Raw genomic sequence first — 20,661 nt, forward strand, 5'->3', positions numbered from 1 at the left:
AGTGAGCTCAGACATAGCAATGATTGTGAGGATGACGCAGAACAGGCAGCCTTTCATTCTGTTGTACATACGGTTACTATGAGTCGGAACCAACTCGATAGCACCTAACAACAACAACAACAGATTGTCTTACTATAGCTTGTATGTCTCTTAGTCTCCCTTCATTGTTTTACATCTTTAAGTCTTTGTCCTTCATTCTGAGTGTTTCTTTCTGACCTATCTTCCAGCTACTATAAAAGCAGTGGATTACCCAAGCTCACTTTTCCTCATGTTGGGTGCAAACCCATTGTGTTCCAGGGATGCTGCTAAACATCCTAAAATGTACAGGACAGCTCCCTACAACAAATAATTATCTAGCTCAAAATGTCAATAATGCCAAGGTTGAAAGACCCTGCTGTAGGGATGTAAAAACACGCAAATTGAACTAGTGGGGTTTGAGCAATACTTGCTGTGAAGAAAGTAAATTAGAGTGACCTTGTAGGTAGGACCCTTTGGGCTGATTCATGTACTACTGTTGTGTCTTCCACCACTGAATATATAATTGGTATTTAAGCTTTATAAGCTTGTATGTGAATGTTCATGAAGTCCAGAGGGCATTCTTCTATTCCATGACTATGGCATGTAGAGAGATAATCCTTGTCTTCCCTTGGATCATCTGTTATTGTTGTTGTTGTTGTTAGGTGCTATCACGTCAGTTCTGACTCATAGCAACCCTATGTACAACAGATCGAAACACTGCCTGGTCCTGCACCATCCTCACAATTGTTGTTATGCTTGAGCCCACTGTTGCAGCCACTGTGTCAGTCCATCTCTTTGAGGGTCTTCCTCTTTTTCTCTGACCCTTTACTTTACCGAGCATGATGTCCTTCTCAAGGGATCATCTTGAAAAACGAAAATGAAATCTGAGGAGAAGAAGTGGAAATCTCAGCTTTAGTTAAAGACTAAATGGCTGCAGGAGTGTGCAGAGAGGCAATTTCTTAGTACAGCATTGTCACCTGCCTGACTTTAAAAGTATGCCCCTTTAAAAAAGGAAGGCAGCTTTTGGCCTGATGCTGAGCTCTTGTTGAAGCTGAATACCTGACCCGTAGGGGTCTTGTGACTCTGTGGCCCAATGTCCACATTTTGGAGCAGATCAAATCAGACTTGACAACTAATAAGGAAAAAGCCCAAGATGCTTCATTTGTCAAATGGAAATTGTATATTCATGTATACAATTGGCCTGGCCTCAGCAACATCTCAGCTTTACATGAAAAACTGGCAGCTGTCCCTTTGGGAGAAACTTTATTCCCCATTATGCTGCCTGAAGTAAAGCCATTGACTCAATGCGGCCTCAGTTCACAAAGACACTGGCTCATGGCCCCATCCTCCATCTTTAAAGCCAGCAGTGTAACATCTTCAAAAATTCACTGATGGTTAGGATAAGCTGAAACCCATTAGTGTACACTTCCTCTGGACTACTGCAGCTATCCCACCTCAGCTCTAGTTATGTCATCCTGAAAACTGGTGTGGTTGTCCACTCACTGGGCAGAACTCAAGGCCATTCTCATAACTCTGTACAATACTTTGTATAGTAAACCTTATATTTTTACTTACTCTTGGGATATTGCCAATGGCCTGCTGTTTGGTCTGCCACTTGGAAGACTATAGACTGGCAGATTAAAGACAACCCCTTTGGGACCTTGAATTGTGGAAAGAAACCATGGGGTCTTATTAAACCATTGAGGTCATTCATGTTAGAAACCTATATTAAAGGCCCCTTCTCTAATGAGGCTGACTGAAATCAAGCTGCTGATCAAACTTGCAGTGTCCAGATCGCTGCCATTACCACCTGGATCTATCATCATACCAGACATGGCAACATATCTACCATCATTGACTGGGCATGACTGGGCACAAGATAAAGGATTATGTGTTTCTAATGCAGAAGCCACCAGTATGTGCCAGACTTGTGACTCTTGCCAAGGATTGGCTTGTTTGTCTTCTGGTGAAAGTGACACCACATGGGGCATTAATCATCCCACTCCTGTCACATTGACTACATCAGACCTTTGATCCCCTCTTGGGGCCACTGGTGGTGTCTCGCTACTCTTAACACTTTTTCAGGTTATGTGTTGCCAATCCAGTCTAAGCAGTCAACTCCAGGCCATACCATGGTGCTCTTGAGACAAATCCATGTTATATTTTTTCTTTCTGAAGCATTTGCAGTCTGACAATGGCACCCCTTTTGTAGCAAAGGTCATCAAAAAATGTGCCAGTAGTGAAGATACTCAATGGGCATTCCATGTTTCTAGGCATCTAGTATTGTTGAGTGTGGAATGGCCTTCTCAAAAAGATTTCTGACTGTAGCTCCCTCATATCCTCCTGGTCCACACACTTTGAATGTGCAACATATGTGGCCACCACTATGAAGTTTGAAATTTTATAAAGTCAGGTATTTGCTTCAATATGATTGGGCCAGGGGAAGAATTGAGTGAGGGTGTAGAAGAAACAATATTATTCAAGAGTTTATAATGTTGAGTCTGGACCAAGAATACATGTGGGTTTAAAGAGCAGATTTGCTTACCACTTACTATAAAAGCATGAATTCCCCAAACTCAGCATTCCTCGGCTGCAACACAAGTCCATTGCATGTGTGGCATCCTCTTGGGCCTGTCCCTGTTACCCCCAGGGTACTTGGGGTGAGTGGAATGATATGACGTGATGTTTATACTGCCTGCTGTGCCATGAGTAATAAAGTCCTTCGTCTGTCACCCAGGAGTCTCATGTCTTCTGTCAATGTCCATAAAATAGTAACTCTGACAGGTATCTGTGTTTTTTCTTTTCTTTTCTTTTTTGCTATGGTGTTTAGTTGAAATTACCAGGAGCAAATTTAGGCGTGTCATTTTGTTTGAGGAAAAAAAAATTCAGTTTATCAAACTTTTTGTGTAATTTTTTTTATTAAAAAAAATTTAAAACTAAAAAAATAATTTAAAATTGTTTTTGTAATTGTCAAGCAGAAAATTTGGAACTTTTCTACTTAGAAACTATTTTTTTGCTTTATTTTAAAAATTTTATTATGTATAATTTCAACCATTTATGAAAGTAGAGAGAATAGTATAGTGATCTCCTATATACACATCACCCAGGTTCAACAATTATCAACTCATGGCCAATATTGTTACTTCTATATCTGAACCTGTCTGATTATTTTGAAGCAAATTTATAACATCATGTAATTTCATTTGTAATATATTTTGTTTTAAAAACGTTGACTGAAATTTGCTTTGTTTTATAGTATCTGTATTCCTTCTATTTTTTTTTAAGAGCTGTTTGTAAACCTAGGATAGATTACTCTATTAATGATATAAGAAAAAGCACCACAATTATACCCCTCAAATATTTTGAGGTAACTTATCTGTACATAGTGGTAAATGTATAGCCTTAAGTTTTGTAGTTACTTAAAAAGGAAAGAAATTAATAAAGTTAATAAAAGGAAATAAAAATTAGTAACAAAAGTATTAATGAGCTAGGGTTAGGTTAATTCTGAGAATGCTATCTTTAAAAAGTAAAGAAAATAGACAAATCTCTGACAAATTTAATTAAAATGAGGCAAATTTGTAAATATTTATAGAGGTATATATCTACAAATAGGGATGTTAAAATAATTTAATACACCACTGTGAAATCATACAAATAATTTTGAAACTCATAAACACAATTTATGGACATAGATAGTGCGGAGTGGTTAAGAGCTTGGCTGCTAACCAAAAGGTCAGCAGTTCAAATCCACCAGCTGCTCCTTAGAAACCCTGTGGCAGTTCTACTCCGTCCTGTAGGGTCGCTATGAGTTGGAATTGACTGGATGGCAATGCGTTTCATTTGATTTATATCTAATCTATATCCCACCAGCTGCTCCTTAGAAACCCTGTGGCAGTTCTACTCCGTCCTGTAGGGTCGCTATGAGTTGGAATTGACTGGATGGCAATGCATTTCATTTGATTTATATCTAATCTATATCAGTTGATTTTTGGTCAACTGATAATAGTTGACTTGTGACTTCTGTTGCTTGTGACAATTCAAAGACTTCATGCTTTGAGATTTTGTGCTGCCTTCAGATTTTTCTAAGCATCCATGCTACTGTATCCGTGTGAGCTGTCCTTATTTTCTCAGCAACATCCAACATGGGCCAGTCTAACCCTTTGCCAGTTTCCACAGGGAAACCACTCATATCACAGTGAGGCACTAGAACGGGGGTCAGCAACTTTTGTTGTAAAAGACCAGATAGTACGTATTTTATTTGGTCTTTGTGGGTCACACATGTTGCATATTCTTCTTTTACAACCCTTTAAAAGTGTAAAACCCTTTTTAGCTCTCAGGATGTACAAAAATAGGCTGCTAACTGTATTTGGCCTATGGGCTGTAGTTTTCTGACCCCTGCACTAGGGTATAATGGCTAATGAGCCATATTGCCATTGAATCCTGGGTTTCAATCCAGACTCCACCTTTAACTAGTTGTGCCACATGGGAAAACTACTTACTCTCTGGAGCCCTGGTGGCACAGTGGTTAAGATCTCAGCTGCTAACCAAAAGGTCGGCAGTTCAAATTCACAGGCCACTCTTTGGAAACCGTGTGGGGCAGTTCTACTCTGTTCTATAGGGTCATTATGAGTTGGAACCTACTCGACAGCATCTAACAACGACAACCATTCTGTGCCTTCATTTTATTATCTAGAAAACAGGGATAATAATAATTATTACCTCATAGTATTGTAATAAGGATTGAATGAGCTTACAGTGCTTAGAAAAGTGACTCGCACATGGTTAGCACTCACAAGGTGTTAAACCTATTGTTACCAAGCCTTTTATTTCTTACAGACTTTTTCTACTCATTTCAGGAATAATGAGGAAGTATTTAATCATATACTGCTTAGCCATCTTGCACTTTTTCATCTCTACTTTCTTTTCTTCCTCCTCATTTTCTTTCAGGTGTGACCAAGAAGTAACTTGCTTTTTTTATCAGGCATAATTTTTCTTCCCATAGTCAGGCTTGCTTACAGCCTTGCATTCTATACAAAGTCAAAGAATTTCTTTTATTCTCTCTGACAAAAATCTAATGAATACATTTTCCTTCACGGTATTACATATAAATCACCAAAAGGTGACTCTAGAAGAAACGGAAGACGTGGCTAGGGTAGTAATCATGCAAGAAATTGCAAATTGTCAAAGAGTTATATCAGAAAATGTTCTAAACTCAGATGATTCTGTTTTTTAAATTGACTTTTTATTCTGGGAAACGTGAAAAAATAGAAATTAAACAATGAATTCCCATGTACCGGTGACCCCCCCCAAAAAATAACCCACTGCCCTTGAGTCGATTCTGCCTCATAGCGACCCCATAGCGACCCCATAGGGTTTCCAAGGCTGTAAATCTCTATGGAAGCCAACTGCACATTCTTTCTCCGAGGAGCCGCTGGTGGTTTCAAACTGCCGACCTTTTGGTTAGCAGTTGATTGCTTTAACCACTGCACCACTAGGGCTCTTACCCTTGACCCAGATTCAACAACTGTAAATTCTTGGACAATATTATTTCATTTATTCCGTCACTCAGTTCTTCCCCTCCCACCTGATAATTTTGAAGCAAATACCTGACGTTTTATAATTTAATTTGTTTTAAAAACATAACCAAAATATCACTATCACATTAACAAAGTCAAAATAATTCCAAAATAGCATCAAGTATCACATCTGTGTTCAAGTTTCCCTAATGGTCTTATTAAATTTTTTAACAATTTGTTTTAATCAGTATTTTAAAAGGTCTATAACTTTTTCTCTGTTATTTCTTTTAATTTACGGATTTGAACTCTCTTTATTCTCACGGTTTACTTGTTGGAGAAATTAGATTGTTTGTCCTGTAGTTTTCTACTACTTGGATTTTGCTGATTGCATACTTGATAATGTCATTTAATATGTTCTTCTGTCCCTTGTAAATAGGTACATGTATCTTGAGACTTGATTAGATTCTGGTTTTCTTTATTTATTTGCAAGAATACTTGATAGATGATGTGGCATAATTTTACAGAAGGCACATAACATCTGATTGTCTCTTTTTTAGGTAGTGTGAACAGGCATTGAAGATCATTGCCTAGATTTATTAATCCGTTAGAGGTTGCAGATGAAGATATTCTAATTCTATAATGTCTTTCTCACTTATTACTTTTATAACTGAAAAGCTTTTCTTCAGTAACTACTCGGTTACCTTGAAGTACAATCCATATAGGAAAAGCAAGATAAATGCTTGATTGAACTCTAAGGTATCAAAAAGATAGCAACGGAGGAAGCAGCTACCAGCCCTGAGGGCTGAAAAAACGTAGAGGGGTGGTCCCACGGAGCTGAAACTCAGACCTCTAAGGAGATGGTACTGCTTGACTGGTGCTAGTGTTTCTGACTTTGAAAGAGAGAGCCCTGTGGGCCTAAGACCCAAACCTTCAAACAGGATGGTGGCCAGCTGACACTGATATCTCTGTAGGAAGAATGGGTTTGCAAGTGTGGGAAAAATTGAAAACTGGATTTGGCTGCTACTGAATTGAAGTAGATTTGAAGGCACACAATAACAACAACAACGAGGTCCCTGGGTGGTGTAAGTGGTTTGTGATCTGTTGCTAACCTAAAGGTTGGTGGTTTGATCCCACCCAGCGGAGTCAAGGAAGAAAGGGCTGGTGATCTGCTTCTGTAAAGATTACAGCCAAAACCCTATAGAGCAGTTCTACTGTATAACACACTGAGTCACCATGAGTTGGATTTGACTCAACGGCAATGGTTTAAAAAAAAATTTTTTTTTAAGGGAAAGTACTGCTATTGTCAGGGTGAAGAAACACTTTGGCGCTGACTCACTGGTACTGCAAGCTGAAATGAAGCCCACAGAAAATAGTCCCTTGTTCCTCCTCTAGCATCCCAGGCTTCCTCTGGTGCTCCCTATTGACAGAGCCTAACTTAGAACCAGCTGACAAAGCAGAAAGGTGACTTGAGACTTGACCCCAGCACCAAAAAGTAAAGCATAAAAGGGTAGATTTGGAGCTAATAGGCAATAATTTAATAATCTCCATAGGTACAGTCTCCACAGGTGTGGTGGTGCTATTATGCATTTCCAACACCAAGTATGAGAGTGTCTGTTTCACTATGGCAAAGACTATTAAACTTTTTTCTGCTGTCAGATGGTAACCATCACACTTTGTAAACTGTTCTAATGTATAGAAGAAGATATAAAATATAATAGTTCAACATTCTCACTGCATTTATGCTTATTATATATAGTGGTATTAACCGTGCTTGTAAAATACTTCAAAATGATTAAAAAACACAGCAGAACAGACTAAAGAACAACTCTATGGCTGAGGTTAAAATGACTGTGCAAGACAGCATAAACCATCTAATGGCAAAAGTGGTAAGTGTTCGTTGGGGACCTCGCTTTGTTCCGAATGATTAAAGTAGAGAAGCTTCTATATTTTTATTCCTCTGAATTTTCATAGTTTATCCTGCTCAGATTTAAACCTAAAACAATTTTGAACTTTAAAAATAAGACTTTTTTGTTAAAAAGTTATTCTTGCTTATTTTTTTGTCTACGCAAAAAGGAACACCTAGAAAATACCCAGTAGGTTAAATTTTTTATTTTATATCTATTTTTGGCATTCATACACATTTTTATGAAAGTCATTTAAGATTTTTATACTTTTACTAATGAAATAATTTTTCCTGACCTGTCTCTGGTTTCCTGAATCTGCTATCCCTTTAGGAAACATTCCTTTTCTTATTTTTAGAAACTGAAACATTCAGTTTGTGATTTCTTTACTATCCTTTTTCTTCACTTCTTTGTCTCCCATTTATTGACTTTATTTGTTTAATAAAATTTTCTATAAGATGATAAAATCATAATGTAAACAAAAGTATTAGCTAGGTATCAAAGTAGTTTAAATATATTGAGTTTCAAAATATGCTCCCTGCAGGGAAAAATCACTCAGACACATATTCATTTACATTCTAGACACATTCTCCATTGAGTCTTGAAATCTTTGATTGAAATCTGAAAGGTTAAGTCATCATATAAATAGCAGTACTATTAACAATCACAAAATTAATGAGAATAATAATGAGCATAAGTGTATCAAATGCCAGAGTTAGCATAAACACTGTTATGCCTCTGTGTATGACATTTTTGTTTTGCCACAGGGAAAAGTTCTGTGAGCTAGTTCCGTAAGTACAGCCAATTCGTTATTACTGCAAATAAACTGCTCATTATCTAAGTTATTTTGCAACTTTTGGAGAAAGCAGAATGAGGTATTCTTGAAGGAGACATTTATTGCAGGGTAGTAAAATAAAACTGGTTTTAAAACAGGTGAAATTAAGAACATTTCTCTACATCACTTTTATTCTGACTATAAAAGTAAAACATGTTCATGGCAAAAAACTTCAAACACGCACACACAAACACCATTAAATCTACCCTTCATTCTACCACCCGTGGATGACTTATCACAGTTAATATGTTTAGTTCTATTGGTCTCTGTTCTATCTCAAGAAAATGGGGGCACGCAGTAGGTAGTTTTTTTATGTTGCATTTTCTGCAAAACATCAGAAGCTTTTCTCAAGCAACTGAAAGTTAATTGAAAACATGATTTTTGTATTGTTGAATAATATTGCATCACACAGATTATATTCAATTAATCATTGACCACCCCCTCATTTTTAGCTATTTAAAAATTTCCGTCTGTTTTCATTATAAAGATTATAAATCGTGTGCATAAAACATTGACTATATTTCTAATTATTTCCTTAACATAAATTTCTAGAAGAGGAATCGCTGGGTCAAAAGGTTTGCACATTCTTAAAGCTTTTGAAATGTGTTTCCAAACTGTCTGCCAGAAAACTTCTGTAAGTATAAATTTCCATCAGCTGGGGCAGATTCTTTGAGGAATCTTCACAACATTAGATATTATCATTAGTTTTTGTTAATTTGATAGAAAAAAGGATAATAAGGGTATATTATGAACAACTTATGCCCAGAAAAATGACAACTTATGTGAAATGGACAAGTTTTTCTTTTTTTTCATAGAGCATTCTCGTTTTCCTTAATTTGTCTAGGAATATACAAAAGTCTTACATGGTACAATGATCTCATCAAGAGAAAACAACGGCTGAGTTTCTTTCCTCAGAAAGGCACAAAGATGTAGGGCTTGGCTTCAGGGGCCTCCTGTTCTGGAGCCAGTCTGCTGCTCAGAGGAGTAGGACCCCTCTGTAAACAGGAAGAGGGATTCTCTTTCTCAAACCCAGACACTTGGGGTTGTGAGTAAAGCATAACTGAGGCCACTGGGAAATACATGATTCGGGCCAAGGCTGAGCCTGTGCTGGGTCTATGTCATCAGCCTCCTGGACAAGTTTCTTAAAAGAAACACGTTTTCAAATCTCACTCAAGAAGAAGTAAATAACCTGAACTGTCTTTTATTAAACAAATTGAACTGGTAGTTGAAACCCCTCAACAAAGAAAAACCTTAAAGAAATTGAACATTCCTACAAAGAAAATTCCAGGCCCAGATGACTTCGCTGGTGAAATCTACCAAATATTTTGGGAAAAATAACCCCAATTGTATACAAACTCATCCAGAGAATAGATGAGGGAACACTTCCCAACTTATTTTATGAGGCCAGAATTCCTTAGGAACATATGTTTCTCAGGAATAGAGACACAAAAATCCTCAATAAAATATTAGCCAATCTAATCTAGCCATATATAAAAAGGATAATACATCATGAGCAAACTGGGTTCTTCTCAGGAAGGCAAGGCTGCTTCAACATTTGAAAATCAACTAATGTAATTCGCTTGATCAACAGACTAACAAAGAAAAAGTATAATCACCTCAAAATGCAGAAAAAGCATTTGACAAAATTCTACATCCATTAATAATAAAAACTTGTAGCAAAGTAGAAGGAGAAGGGAACTTCCTTAACTTGATTAAGGACATCTAACAATAAACCTACAGCTAACGTCATACTTAATGGTGAAAGAATGAATGCTTTCCCTATAAGTGCAGGAACAAGGCAAGGATATCCATTGTCACCAGTCTTACTCAACTCTGTTCTAGGTTTAAGCCAGTGCAATAAGTCAAGAAAAGAAATAAAATGCATGCAGATTGGAAAGAAAGAAAACTGTGTTCTATTTGCAGATGACATGATTGTCTACATAGAAATCCCAAAGAATCTACAAAAAGTTTTCTAGAACTATTAAGTGAGTTTATCAGAGTTTCAGGATACAAGCTCAATATATACTATTCAAATGTATTTTTATATATCAGCAATAAACAATTGGAAGTTTAAATTAAAAAACAGTACCTTTTACAATAGCACAAAAATTATACAATATTATTGTTGTTAGGTGCCTTCGAGTTGGTTCCTACTCAGAGTGACCCTATGTACAACCGAAGGAAACACTGCGCCATCCTCATAATCGTTGGTATGTTTGAGTCCATTTTTTCAGCCACTGTGTCAATCCATCTCATTGAAGGTTTTCCTCTTTTTTGTGGACCCTCTACTATACCAAGCAAGATTTCCTTCTTCAGGGACTGGTCCCTCCTGATAACATGTCCAAAGTATGTAAGATGAAGTGTCGCCATCCCCGCTTCTAATGAGTATTCTGGCTGTACTTCTAAGGCAGATTTGTTCATTCTTCTGGCAGACCATGGTATATTCAGTATTCTTCGCTAACACCATAATTAAAAGGCATCAATTCTTCTTCGGTCTTCCTTACTCGTTGTCCAGCTTTCACATGCATATGAGGTGACTGAAAACAACATGGCATGGGTCAGGTGCACTTATATATAAATCTCAAAAAAAAAATATGTTTGGGATTTGTATGCTGAAAACTTCAAAACACTAATGTAAAAAATCAAACAAGACCTAAATAAGTGAAGAGGTATACAGTGTTTATGGATTTGAGTAATTTTGTAATTTTGTTTTAGATGTTTTTTAAAAGCATATAGCTGGATTTTGTTGACATTTTACCTCTTCCAATCGGAAAATTTCTATTAGTAGGTAAATGCAATCGTTTTACCTTTAAAATGATTACTCATATATTGGCAATATTAAAGGGAAATTTGTGATTTCTTTACTATCCTTTTTCTTCACTTCTTTGTCTCCCATTTATTGACTTTATTTGTTTAATAAAATTTTCTATGGTCTCCTTTTCCTTCCTTTCCAAGTTGGAAGCTATAAACTCTATCCTTTTATTTATTACTTTTAAATATTAACGTACATCAAACTTTCAAAATTCCTCAAGACTTAAAGGAAAGGGAATGGGTATCTGTTCAGATTGTTGCACATGGAAAACACTCAAAGAGAGTGTCTCCCCAAGTATGGATAATGAGAAGGGTTTTGTAGGGAAAGAAACAAAAGTGGCAGAGTACAAGCTGCAATTCTGATGGGCTGTGGTCTGGCAAGTGTTGCAGTTTTGCAGAAAGGACCTTTCCTTTGTGATTTTGCCCATCCTTGGTCCATTATGTTCTGTTCTCAGAGTTATTGACTTAATATGGTACCAGGGAGCAAGGGAGTCATTGTGAGTTCAGAACATAAAATTTTACATTTCTCCACATATACATATGTAAGAATACTTCTGTTAAGAGTGATGGAAAAATTTGGAAACAGATAGTGGTGATGGATACAGAATATTATGAATGTAATTAATTGTAAATGAATTGTAAATGAATTGTACGTGTAAAAATTTTTTTTTTCAAATATGAAGCTTTGTTTTTTTATTTAAAATTTTTTTTTATTGTACTTTAGATGAAGGTTTACAGCACAAATAGTTTCTCATTAAACAGTACACATATTGCCCTATGACAATGGTTAACAACTGCACGACACGTCAACACTGTCCCTTCTCAACCTTGGGTTCCCTGTCTCCAGCTTTCTTGTACCCTCCTGCCTTCTAGTCCTTGTCCCTGGACTGCTGTGCTTCATTAGTCCCATTTTGTTTTATGGGGCTTTCCATTCCCCGGCTGAATGGTGAACCTCAGGAGTGACTTCACCACTGAGCTAAAAGGGTGTCCGGGAGCCATACTCCCAGGGTTTCTCCATTCTGTCAGGCCAGTAAATCTGGTCTTTTTTTGTGAGTTACAATTTTGTTCTACATCCTTCTCCAGCTCTGTCCAGGACTCCCTGTTGTGATCCCGGTCAGAGCAGTCAGTGGTGGTAGCCAGGCACCATCTAGCTATACTGGACGCAGTCTGGTGGAGGCTGTGGTAGCTGTGGTCCATTAGTCCTTTGGACTAATCTTTTCCTTGTATCCTGTTCTCTTCATTCTCCCTTGCTCCCAAAGGGGTGAGACCAGTGGAGTATATTAGTTGGCTGCTCACAGGCTTTTAAGACCCCAGACACTACTCACCAAAGTAGGATGTAGAACATTGTCTTTACAAACTGTGTTATGCCAATTGAGCTAGAGGTTCCCTGAGACCATGGTCCCCACAGCCCTCCGGCCAGCAATTCAGTCCCTCAGGGAGTTTGCATGTGTCTATGGGTCTTCCATGACCTTACCTTGTACATGTTGTGCTGGCTTCCCCAGTATTGTGTACTGTCTTACCCTTCACCAAAGTTACCACTTATCTATTGTCTATTTAGTACCTCCCTACCCCTCCTATCCCTCGAGATAAGAAGTTTTTAATTTTTTTACATTTTTTTATTGTTGTAGTTTAAGTGAAAGTTTACAATTCAAGTTAGTCTCTCATACAAAACTTTATACATACATTTTTATGTGACCCTAATTGCTCTCCCTGTACTGTGACAGCACACTCCTCCTTTCCACCCTGACCTCCCATGTCCATTCAACCAGCTCCTAACCCTCTGTACCTTCTCATCTCACCGCTGGACAGAAACTGCCCATTTAGTCTCATCTATCTACTTGAGCTAAGAAGAACACTCTTCACAAGTATCATTTTATGTCCCACAGTCCAGTCCAATCTTTGTCTGAAGAGTTGGCCTCGGGAATTGTTTTAGTTCTGGGTTGACAGAGAGTCCGGGGGCCATGCTTTCCGTGGTTCCTCCAGTCTCAGACCATTAAGTCTGATCTTTTTACTAGAATTTGAGTTCAGTACCCCCCACCTTTGTCCTGCTCCATCAGGGACTCTCTATTGTGTTCCCTGTCAGGATGGTCATTGGTGGTAGCCGGGTACCATCTAGTTCTTCTGGTCTCAGGCTAATGCAATCTCTTGTTTATGTGGCCCTTTCTGTCTCTTGGGCTAATACTTGTGTCTTTGGTATTCTTCATTCTCCTTTACTCCAGGTGGTTGGGACCAACTGATGCATCTTAGATGGCTGCTTGCTAGATTTTAAGACCCCAGATGCCACTCACTAAAGTAGGACACGGAACATTTTCTTAATAAACTTTGTTATGCCAATTGACCTAAATATCCACTGCAAGCATGGTCCCCAGATCCCCACCCCTGCTACTCTGTCCCTCGAAGTGTTTGATTGTATTCAGGAACATGTAAAAAATTTTGACATGGCAAATGTTATATGTACATATATATATGTATATATATATGTATATATACCACAATACAAATTTAAAAAAAAAAACCTATGGTTATTTATTATTGTACCTTTCTCTAAACACAAGGCTCTTAGCATGGTTACCTTTAAAAGTAGTTTTTGCTTTCTAGTCAATATTTGATTAAACTCGCCAAACATAATACAGTATATCAGATTTTATTCTCAGCATTGTTTCTTGTGCTTCAGAATTTCTTTGTAGGTTCACACTTTTCTTGTTGAAATAATCACTCAATTGTTCTTTTAGTGAGGGTGGAAAATTCTCCTGATTTTTGTAGATACAAACATCTTTTTGTTTCATGCTCATGCTCAAATAATAGTTTAGGTAGGTGTAAAAATTCTTGTTTGACAGATACTATTGTTCGTTGCTTTGAAGATAGTACTCCATATTATTCTGGCATCTGTCTTGCTGAGAAAAAAATCTGTTGTCTGTTTAACTGGCTCTGCCATCTATTAAGTAAATGACCTTGACTACATTACTTAACCTCTCTGTTCTCAGTGTTCTCTTCTTTAAAAGGGAGATAATAATAATAAAAAAACAAAAGCCCACTGCTGTCAAGCCAATTCCAACTCATACGGCCCTATAGCACAGGGTAGAACTGCCTCATAGGGTTTCCAAGTCTGTAAATCTTTGTGGAAGCAGATTACCACATCTTTCTCCTGCAGAGCGGCTCTTGGTTTCAAACCGGCAACCTTTTGGTTAGCAGCCAAGCACTTAACCACTGTACCACCAGGGCTCCTCCAATAATAATAATAATAACATCTCATATGGTAGCTCATAGGGGTATTTAAAATTTGAGTTAATGCTTGTAAAATATTTAGAATAGTGCCTGGCACTTAAACTCCATGTAAAGTTTTGCTATTATTGACATTATTATTAGTATTTCCTTATTACTTGGTCATTTCTCTATAGGTAATTTGTCCTTTCTCATTGATAACTTTTAAGAATGTCTTAATATCCTTCATATTTGTTGAGCAGGATGCTTGGTAACTCACACAGCTTGCCCTGATAGTAGCAATAAATCTTATTAGGGATAGTAACGTAAGAGCAGAGAAGTAATAGTGCAAAACATTTCTTGCTAATGAGTGAAATTAAGTGTTCCCACTCCCTCTCAGACTAACCCATACATAGAGAGCAAGGTGTGGGGTGAGGCTGTCTCTCTCCTGAGGCTTATGTTGCATGTCTGGTCCAGGCACACTAATGAAGAACAACTCTGGGGGCTTGGGAGATCACATGTGCTATGTTTTGAAGGATAGTAAGACATTTTTACAAGGCACCAAAGAGAAATTACATCCACAAAATTGTTATTAATTGTGAAAATATTAATACTTATATTAGTAATAGCAAACAAAATATTTATTACTTTTTAAATCTCTAATAAATTTAAGTTTATGTATTTTGTAGTTTCTATTATACAGTGAAATTGTGAGAGTCAGAACTCGACAGGCCTGCCTTGTTTTTCTGGGTCTCGCAAGTGTTCTGCCTTTGACAGGGTGCAGTTTTACCATTTTTCTATCACTCTCCATTAGTGGAAAATATTTGATTTTCCTTTTCTGACAGGTGTTCACCTTACACCAGCTCTGACTTTCGCAGGTTTTACTGTATTACATTTCTGTCTTGGGTAGCTAGTCCTTAAAAGATACTTTTGTTCATTTATTTCTTAATTTTTGATTGTATCTTGAGTAGCTCTCCCCCTGCCCCACCCCGTTGGGACTTCCATGTGGCTTGACTTGTTAAAGTGTTTCCTCAGGGTGGGTTTGCAATTGACAAGTGCCAGGGTTATTTATGGGCCGATTACTCAGACTGCTGCTTGCAGAGATTTCCCACACCGTGAGTAGACTATATGTGGAGTACAAACTCACAAGGTGCATGTGTAGGGAAGAGGGCTTCACTTTCTCACAAGATTGCTGTCAATTTAATCTGGGTGCCTAGAATACTCTAGCTCTCAATTCTCTCTTTTCTTCTGTCCTCTTGAGGGTTTTTCTTTTTCTTTCACTAATTCAGCCATGGATTAAAATTTTAAATATGTTTGTTCCGTATATCTAGAAGTTTGTGGTTGGAAGGTTTCAGTCTTCCCACTCCATCATTTTGACAGAAGCTCTCATTTACCATTCAAAAATTCCAGTTTGGCTTCCATTGTTACCATTCACTAGAAATTTCTATTGTCAAGGTAACAGATGTTGCCAATCAACAGTCATCTCCTTTGGCCTCTTGACAGCAGTAGATACAGTAGTCCCATTTGCCTTCTAATTATACTTTCTTCTCTTTGCTTCAATGACACTGTGCCCTCCAGAGTTTCCATTTACCTCATTGACCGCACTTAATTAGTTCCCTTTGCTGGATTCTGATCCTTTTGCTGACCTAAATGTTGCTGAGCACATGGGTTTTGTTCTGGATTTTCCTCTCCATTTACTCTCTTTCCCTTGATGATCTCATCCAGTAATATCTACTGATCACTTCCACAATTATGTCTCCAATTCTGAACTCTCCTGAATTCCACACTCATGCAACCTATTCCCTCTCTAAAATCTTCACCCCGGTATTCAAGCTGCATCTCAAATGTAATGGGTTCAGAGTAGAACCTAACTTCTATTCTGCTTCTCCTCAACCTTCTTATCTCAGGAAATAGCACACCTTCCACCTAGTTGCTTAACCCGAAAACCTAAGAGTCATTCTTGATTCATCTCTGTTCCTCACATTTCTCATCCCATCAGTATAAACCTGTTGGCATGGAGTCAATTCCAACTCATAGCAACCCTATAGAACAGAGTAGTACTGCCCCATAGGTTTCCAGGAATGTAATCTTTACAGAGACAAACTGCCACATCTTTCTCCTGTGGAGCCGCTGGTGGGTTCGAACTGCTAACCTTTTGGTTAGCAGCTGAGTTCTTAACCTCTGCGCCACCAGGGCTCCTTCCAGACAGTATAAATACTGCCAATTTTACCTTCAGAGCATCTCCCCATCTGTCTGTTTTTCCCTATCTTCACAACCACCTCCTTAATTCAATCTACCGACATTTCTCTCCTAGCCCACTCAATTGTCTCCTAGCATGGCTCTCTGCTTCCAGTGACATCCCACTAAAATCCATTATCCACAAAGCTCCCAGAATTTTCCTTTTAAAATGTAAATCAGATCACATCATTCTGTCATTAAACCTCACCAATGGCTACACATAGCATTTTTGAAATGCCTCACCTTCATCATCAAGCTCTATATTTTTTGGGTTTTGCTTCTTATTTCATCTCAGACCACTATCCCTCCTTGGTCACTGTGCTCAGGCTTAGCTAGTCTTTCTCATCCTCACTCTCAGCAGGTTTATCCCCATCTGGAGGCTTTTGCTTTTCCTCATATGGCGGGCTCCTCTCATCTTTCTGATCTCAGCTTAAATACCATCTCTTCAGAAAGGCTTCTCTTAATTACCCTTCTAAAGTAGAAGAGACCCCCCCCCCAGTCACCCTCTGTGAATCACATAACTGTTATTTCCTTCACAGTACATATTACTATATGAAAATATCTTTTATACTTATTTGTTTGTTGTCTGTTTTACCTCATTAGATTGTAAACCCATGTGGGCAAAGCCCTTAAGTGTCTTATTCATACTGTATCCCTAGTGCCCCACATGGTATCTGACACATAGTAGGTGCTCAATAAATATCTTACGAATAATTAGCCAGGGTTGATCTACTAGTGGACTTGACTTGATTTTCTGCAAGTGAGGGTAGCAGAGGAATGGATATAAGCTTTACATTAATTCCTGTGGTTTCAATTTCATGTCTCATGCCAGCAATCCTTAGTATTCTCGCTTCCTGATCATTTTGCAGGACAAATCAGCAATGTTCTTAGCTGTGTCATCCTTGCCCACACCCTGGGCTGTGGTTTTCTCAATCCCAGGTCATCAGTTTTAACACTTTATCTTTCAGAAATATGTTGAAGTCTCTTATTCAGTGATATACCCCTCCCATTCTATTTGTTGCTGTGGTAGGCAGTCTCTAAGAACACCCCTCATGCTCCCTGCCTATTGGTGTCACATATTTGTGTAATCGCCTCCCCTTTCATCTGGGCTTGACTTACTGACTCACTTCTAAGTAATAGAATATGGAAGAGGGGATGGGACGTCACTTCCTAGATCAGGTTACAAAAAAACTGTGGTTTCCATCTTGTGTGTCCTCTCTTGCTCTCTCACTCACCCTTAGGAAAGCCAGCTGCCATATTGTGAAATGCCCTATGGAAAGGCTTATGTTGCAAGGAGCAGATGTTTCTGGCCAATAGTCATTGAGGATCTCAGGCCTGCTAACAGCCACCAGAGTGAGCTTGGAAGTGGATCCTCTCCTAGTTAAGCCTTGAGATGATGGCAGCCTCGCTTATACCTTGACTGTAGCCTGTGAGATATCCTGAGGCAAAGACACCCAGCTAAGCTGCACCTGATTCCTGAGCAACAAAAACAGTGAGACAATAAATGTTTGCTCGTTTGTTTGCTTTTACTTCTGTTTGCATTTTGCTTTATGCTGCATTTACTCCTGAGCCATATGTTTTCTTCTGGGATATCTTTTTCTTCCGTGTAACCTCTTCTTCTGGTTTAGGAACAATTCGTTCTTTTTCAGTAAGGATCATCTCAATGTGGCAGGGAAGCTCATGTATGGGTTAATATGACCATAAGCTCTGTTAATATGGTGGCATATCTTGGGGGCTTTGTTCACCTGGATGTGCTCAGTGACCAGAATATTGACATCCAAACCCTTAAGTTCAGCACTACTCTGCATTTTTAGCATGTGCAACAAAAATTCACCACTCTTCTTGGGCCACCAACCCTGTGTCCAGCCCCGCTGTTAGGCCTGTGCACACCTATCAATTCCACTATTGTAACGTTGGAACAGCACACATAGCTTCTATAAAGTGACATCTTTCAGATACCTGGTAGCTTTTTGGATATGAATACTCTTGATGGCCTGGGAAGTTTCACAGGTGTTCTTAAAATGGACCCAAAGATTTGAACCTCTTGATTTGCATGATTTTGTGGGGTTTTCTGGGTCAAGTAAGTAGTGAACCATTTTGAGAGATCACCTTAGGCCACTTACAGGAAGAGCAATGTTTGTTGTTTTAAGGTGCTAAATTTTGGGGTAATTTGTTATGCAGCAATGGATAATTTATACAGTTGTGATATGCTTATCCCTTTTTATTTCCCTTATTATTATCTTCATTGGGTCAAAGGAGGAAGAAAATATGAATATTTGAGTAAAAAAATAATGTACACAATAGGACCAAGCCATGATATTTTCAGTCGCCTCATATGCATGTGAAAGCTGAACAATGAATAAGGAAGACCAAAGAAGAATCGATGCATTTGAATTATGGTGTTGACAAAGAATATTGAATATACCATGGACTGCCAGAGGACTGAACAAATCTGTCTTGGAAGAAGTACAGCCAGAAAGCTTGTCAACTTCCCTGTTTCCAGGTCCTCAAGGAACCTCCTGTGTTTTCAGGCCAGAGATTCAATATGCTGCCAAAGGACTGAGAGGCCAAGAGACTTCTGGGGAAAGAATGACAAAGCCTTTCCTCTTCCTCTTCTTCCTTCTCCTTCTTTTTCCTACTACTACTCCTGTGACTGCTGTTAAAATCTACCATTTATTGTCTACTAGGTGCTAGGTGGGAAACCCTGGTGGTATAGTAGTTAAGTCCTATGGCTGCTAACCAAAAAGTTGGCAGTTCGAATCCACCAGATGCTCCTTGGAAACTCTACGGGACGGTTCTACTCTGTACTGTAGGGTTGCTATGAGTTGGAATCGACTCGACAGCAGTGGGTTTTTTTTTTGGTTAGGTGCTAGTTGGAGCCATGGTAGCACAGTGGTTAAGAGCTTGGCCGCTAACCAAAAAAGGCTGGCAGTTCAAATCCACCAGCTGCTCCCTGGAACCCTATGGCAGTTCTACTCTGCCCTATAGGGTCGCTATGAGTCGGAATCGGCTCAACAGCAGCGGTTTTAGGTGCTAGGTATTATCTTATTTAATCCTCACAGCAATCCTACAGGGTAATTACTATTGTTTTCATTTTACAGATGAACAAAGAAACTCACGAAGGTAAAAGTAACTTGCTCCAGGCTGCACGCTTTGTGTAAGTGGAAGAGTTGGGTTTTAGATCTGTAGAGTAATAACACAAGAGATGTAAATATAAGCAAATTCACTACAGATATATAGAATCATAAAGACTGTAACATCACAGGGATTTGTAGAACATTTTATGATTTAAAAAAAAACGAAGGGGTGATGTATTTTGTTTAAGAGAAAGTGTGATTGCCTTGCCACTGGGAATATGACAGAAATTGTTTAACAGAGGTACATATTTGTTGGTGGGCAGGGAATGACGAGACTAGTTCAGTCTTTATATTCAGCATTAGTATACGATACGTATAAAATTGATTGGCCCTTTTGGGTACCCATATATTTTGGGACTTATAAGCTATTCCAAAATGAGGATTGAGATGTTGGCATTTCTGATATTTCACCCAGCCCTTAAACATGATTTAAAATGATTATTACATCCTAAGCTGGCTTAAATTGTTAAGTCTAGGCATCATAATGTTTCATTCCTTTACATCTTATTGTGGAAACTTTGGCTTGGCTTCCTTTAGGAGGTAGAGATTGTGATCTAGGCAGCTCCTCAGCCCAGTGATAGTGCTGTGAATTTAATTTCTGTGGGTTTATCAACTCCTGACGGCAGAGAACTTAATGCTTGTGAGATGTATTTATTGACAGTGGATACGTTTTTAGAGACTTGTTGGAAAGAAACATAAAGGAAAAAACAAAACAAAACAAACAACAACAACAAAAACTCAGTAGAGTGAACAAGGGAGAATTAGGTTTCACGTTATTATTTGCAATATTAAATTGTGCCAATAGATGGAGAAGTTGCTCCATATAAGTCAGAAGGCTTGGCTCTTCTCCGAGCAATAAAGAAATTCAGGTTTCTGGCAAGTTGAAAATGGATTTCCTTAATAAAATTGTGAAGCAGGAAAACTGGTTTACTTATAAATTTTAACAAGAAATAATGTTAACAGAGGTGTACATGAAACCCTTATTGCCTATTTTGTTTGATATT

At 38.3% G+C, this 20,661-nt stretch overlaps 1 pseudogene; it reads right to left on the reverse strand.

Annotated features, from left to right (window-relative positions):
- Window positions 1–18,068: 18,068 nt before the first annotated feature.
- LOC101341304 (60S ribosomal protein L17 pseudogene) lies at window positions 18,069–18,616 on the reverse strand (annotated as a pseudogene).
- Window positions 18,617–20,661: the final 2,045 nt, after the last annotated feature.

Source organism: Trichechus manatus, unplaced genomic scaffold (assembly GCF_000243295.1).
Source record: "Trichechus manatus latirostris isolate Lorelei unplaced genomic scaffold, TriManLat1.0 scaffold00355, whole genome shotgun sequence".
NCBI lineage: Eukaryota > Metazoa > Chordata > Mammalia > Sirenia > Trichechidae > Trichechus > Trichechus manatus.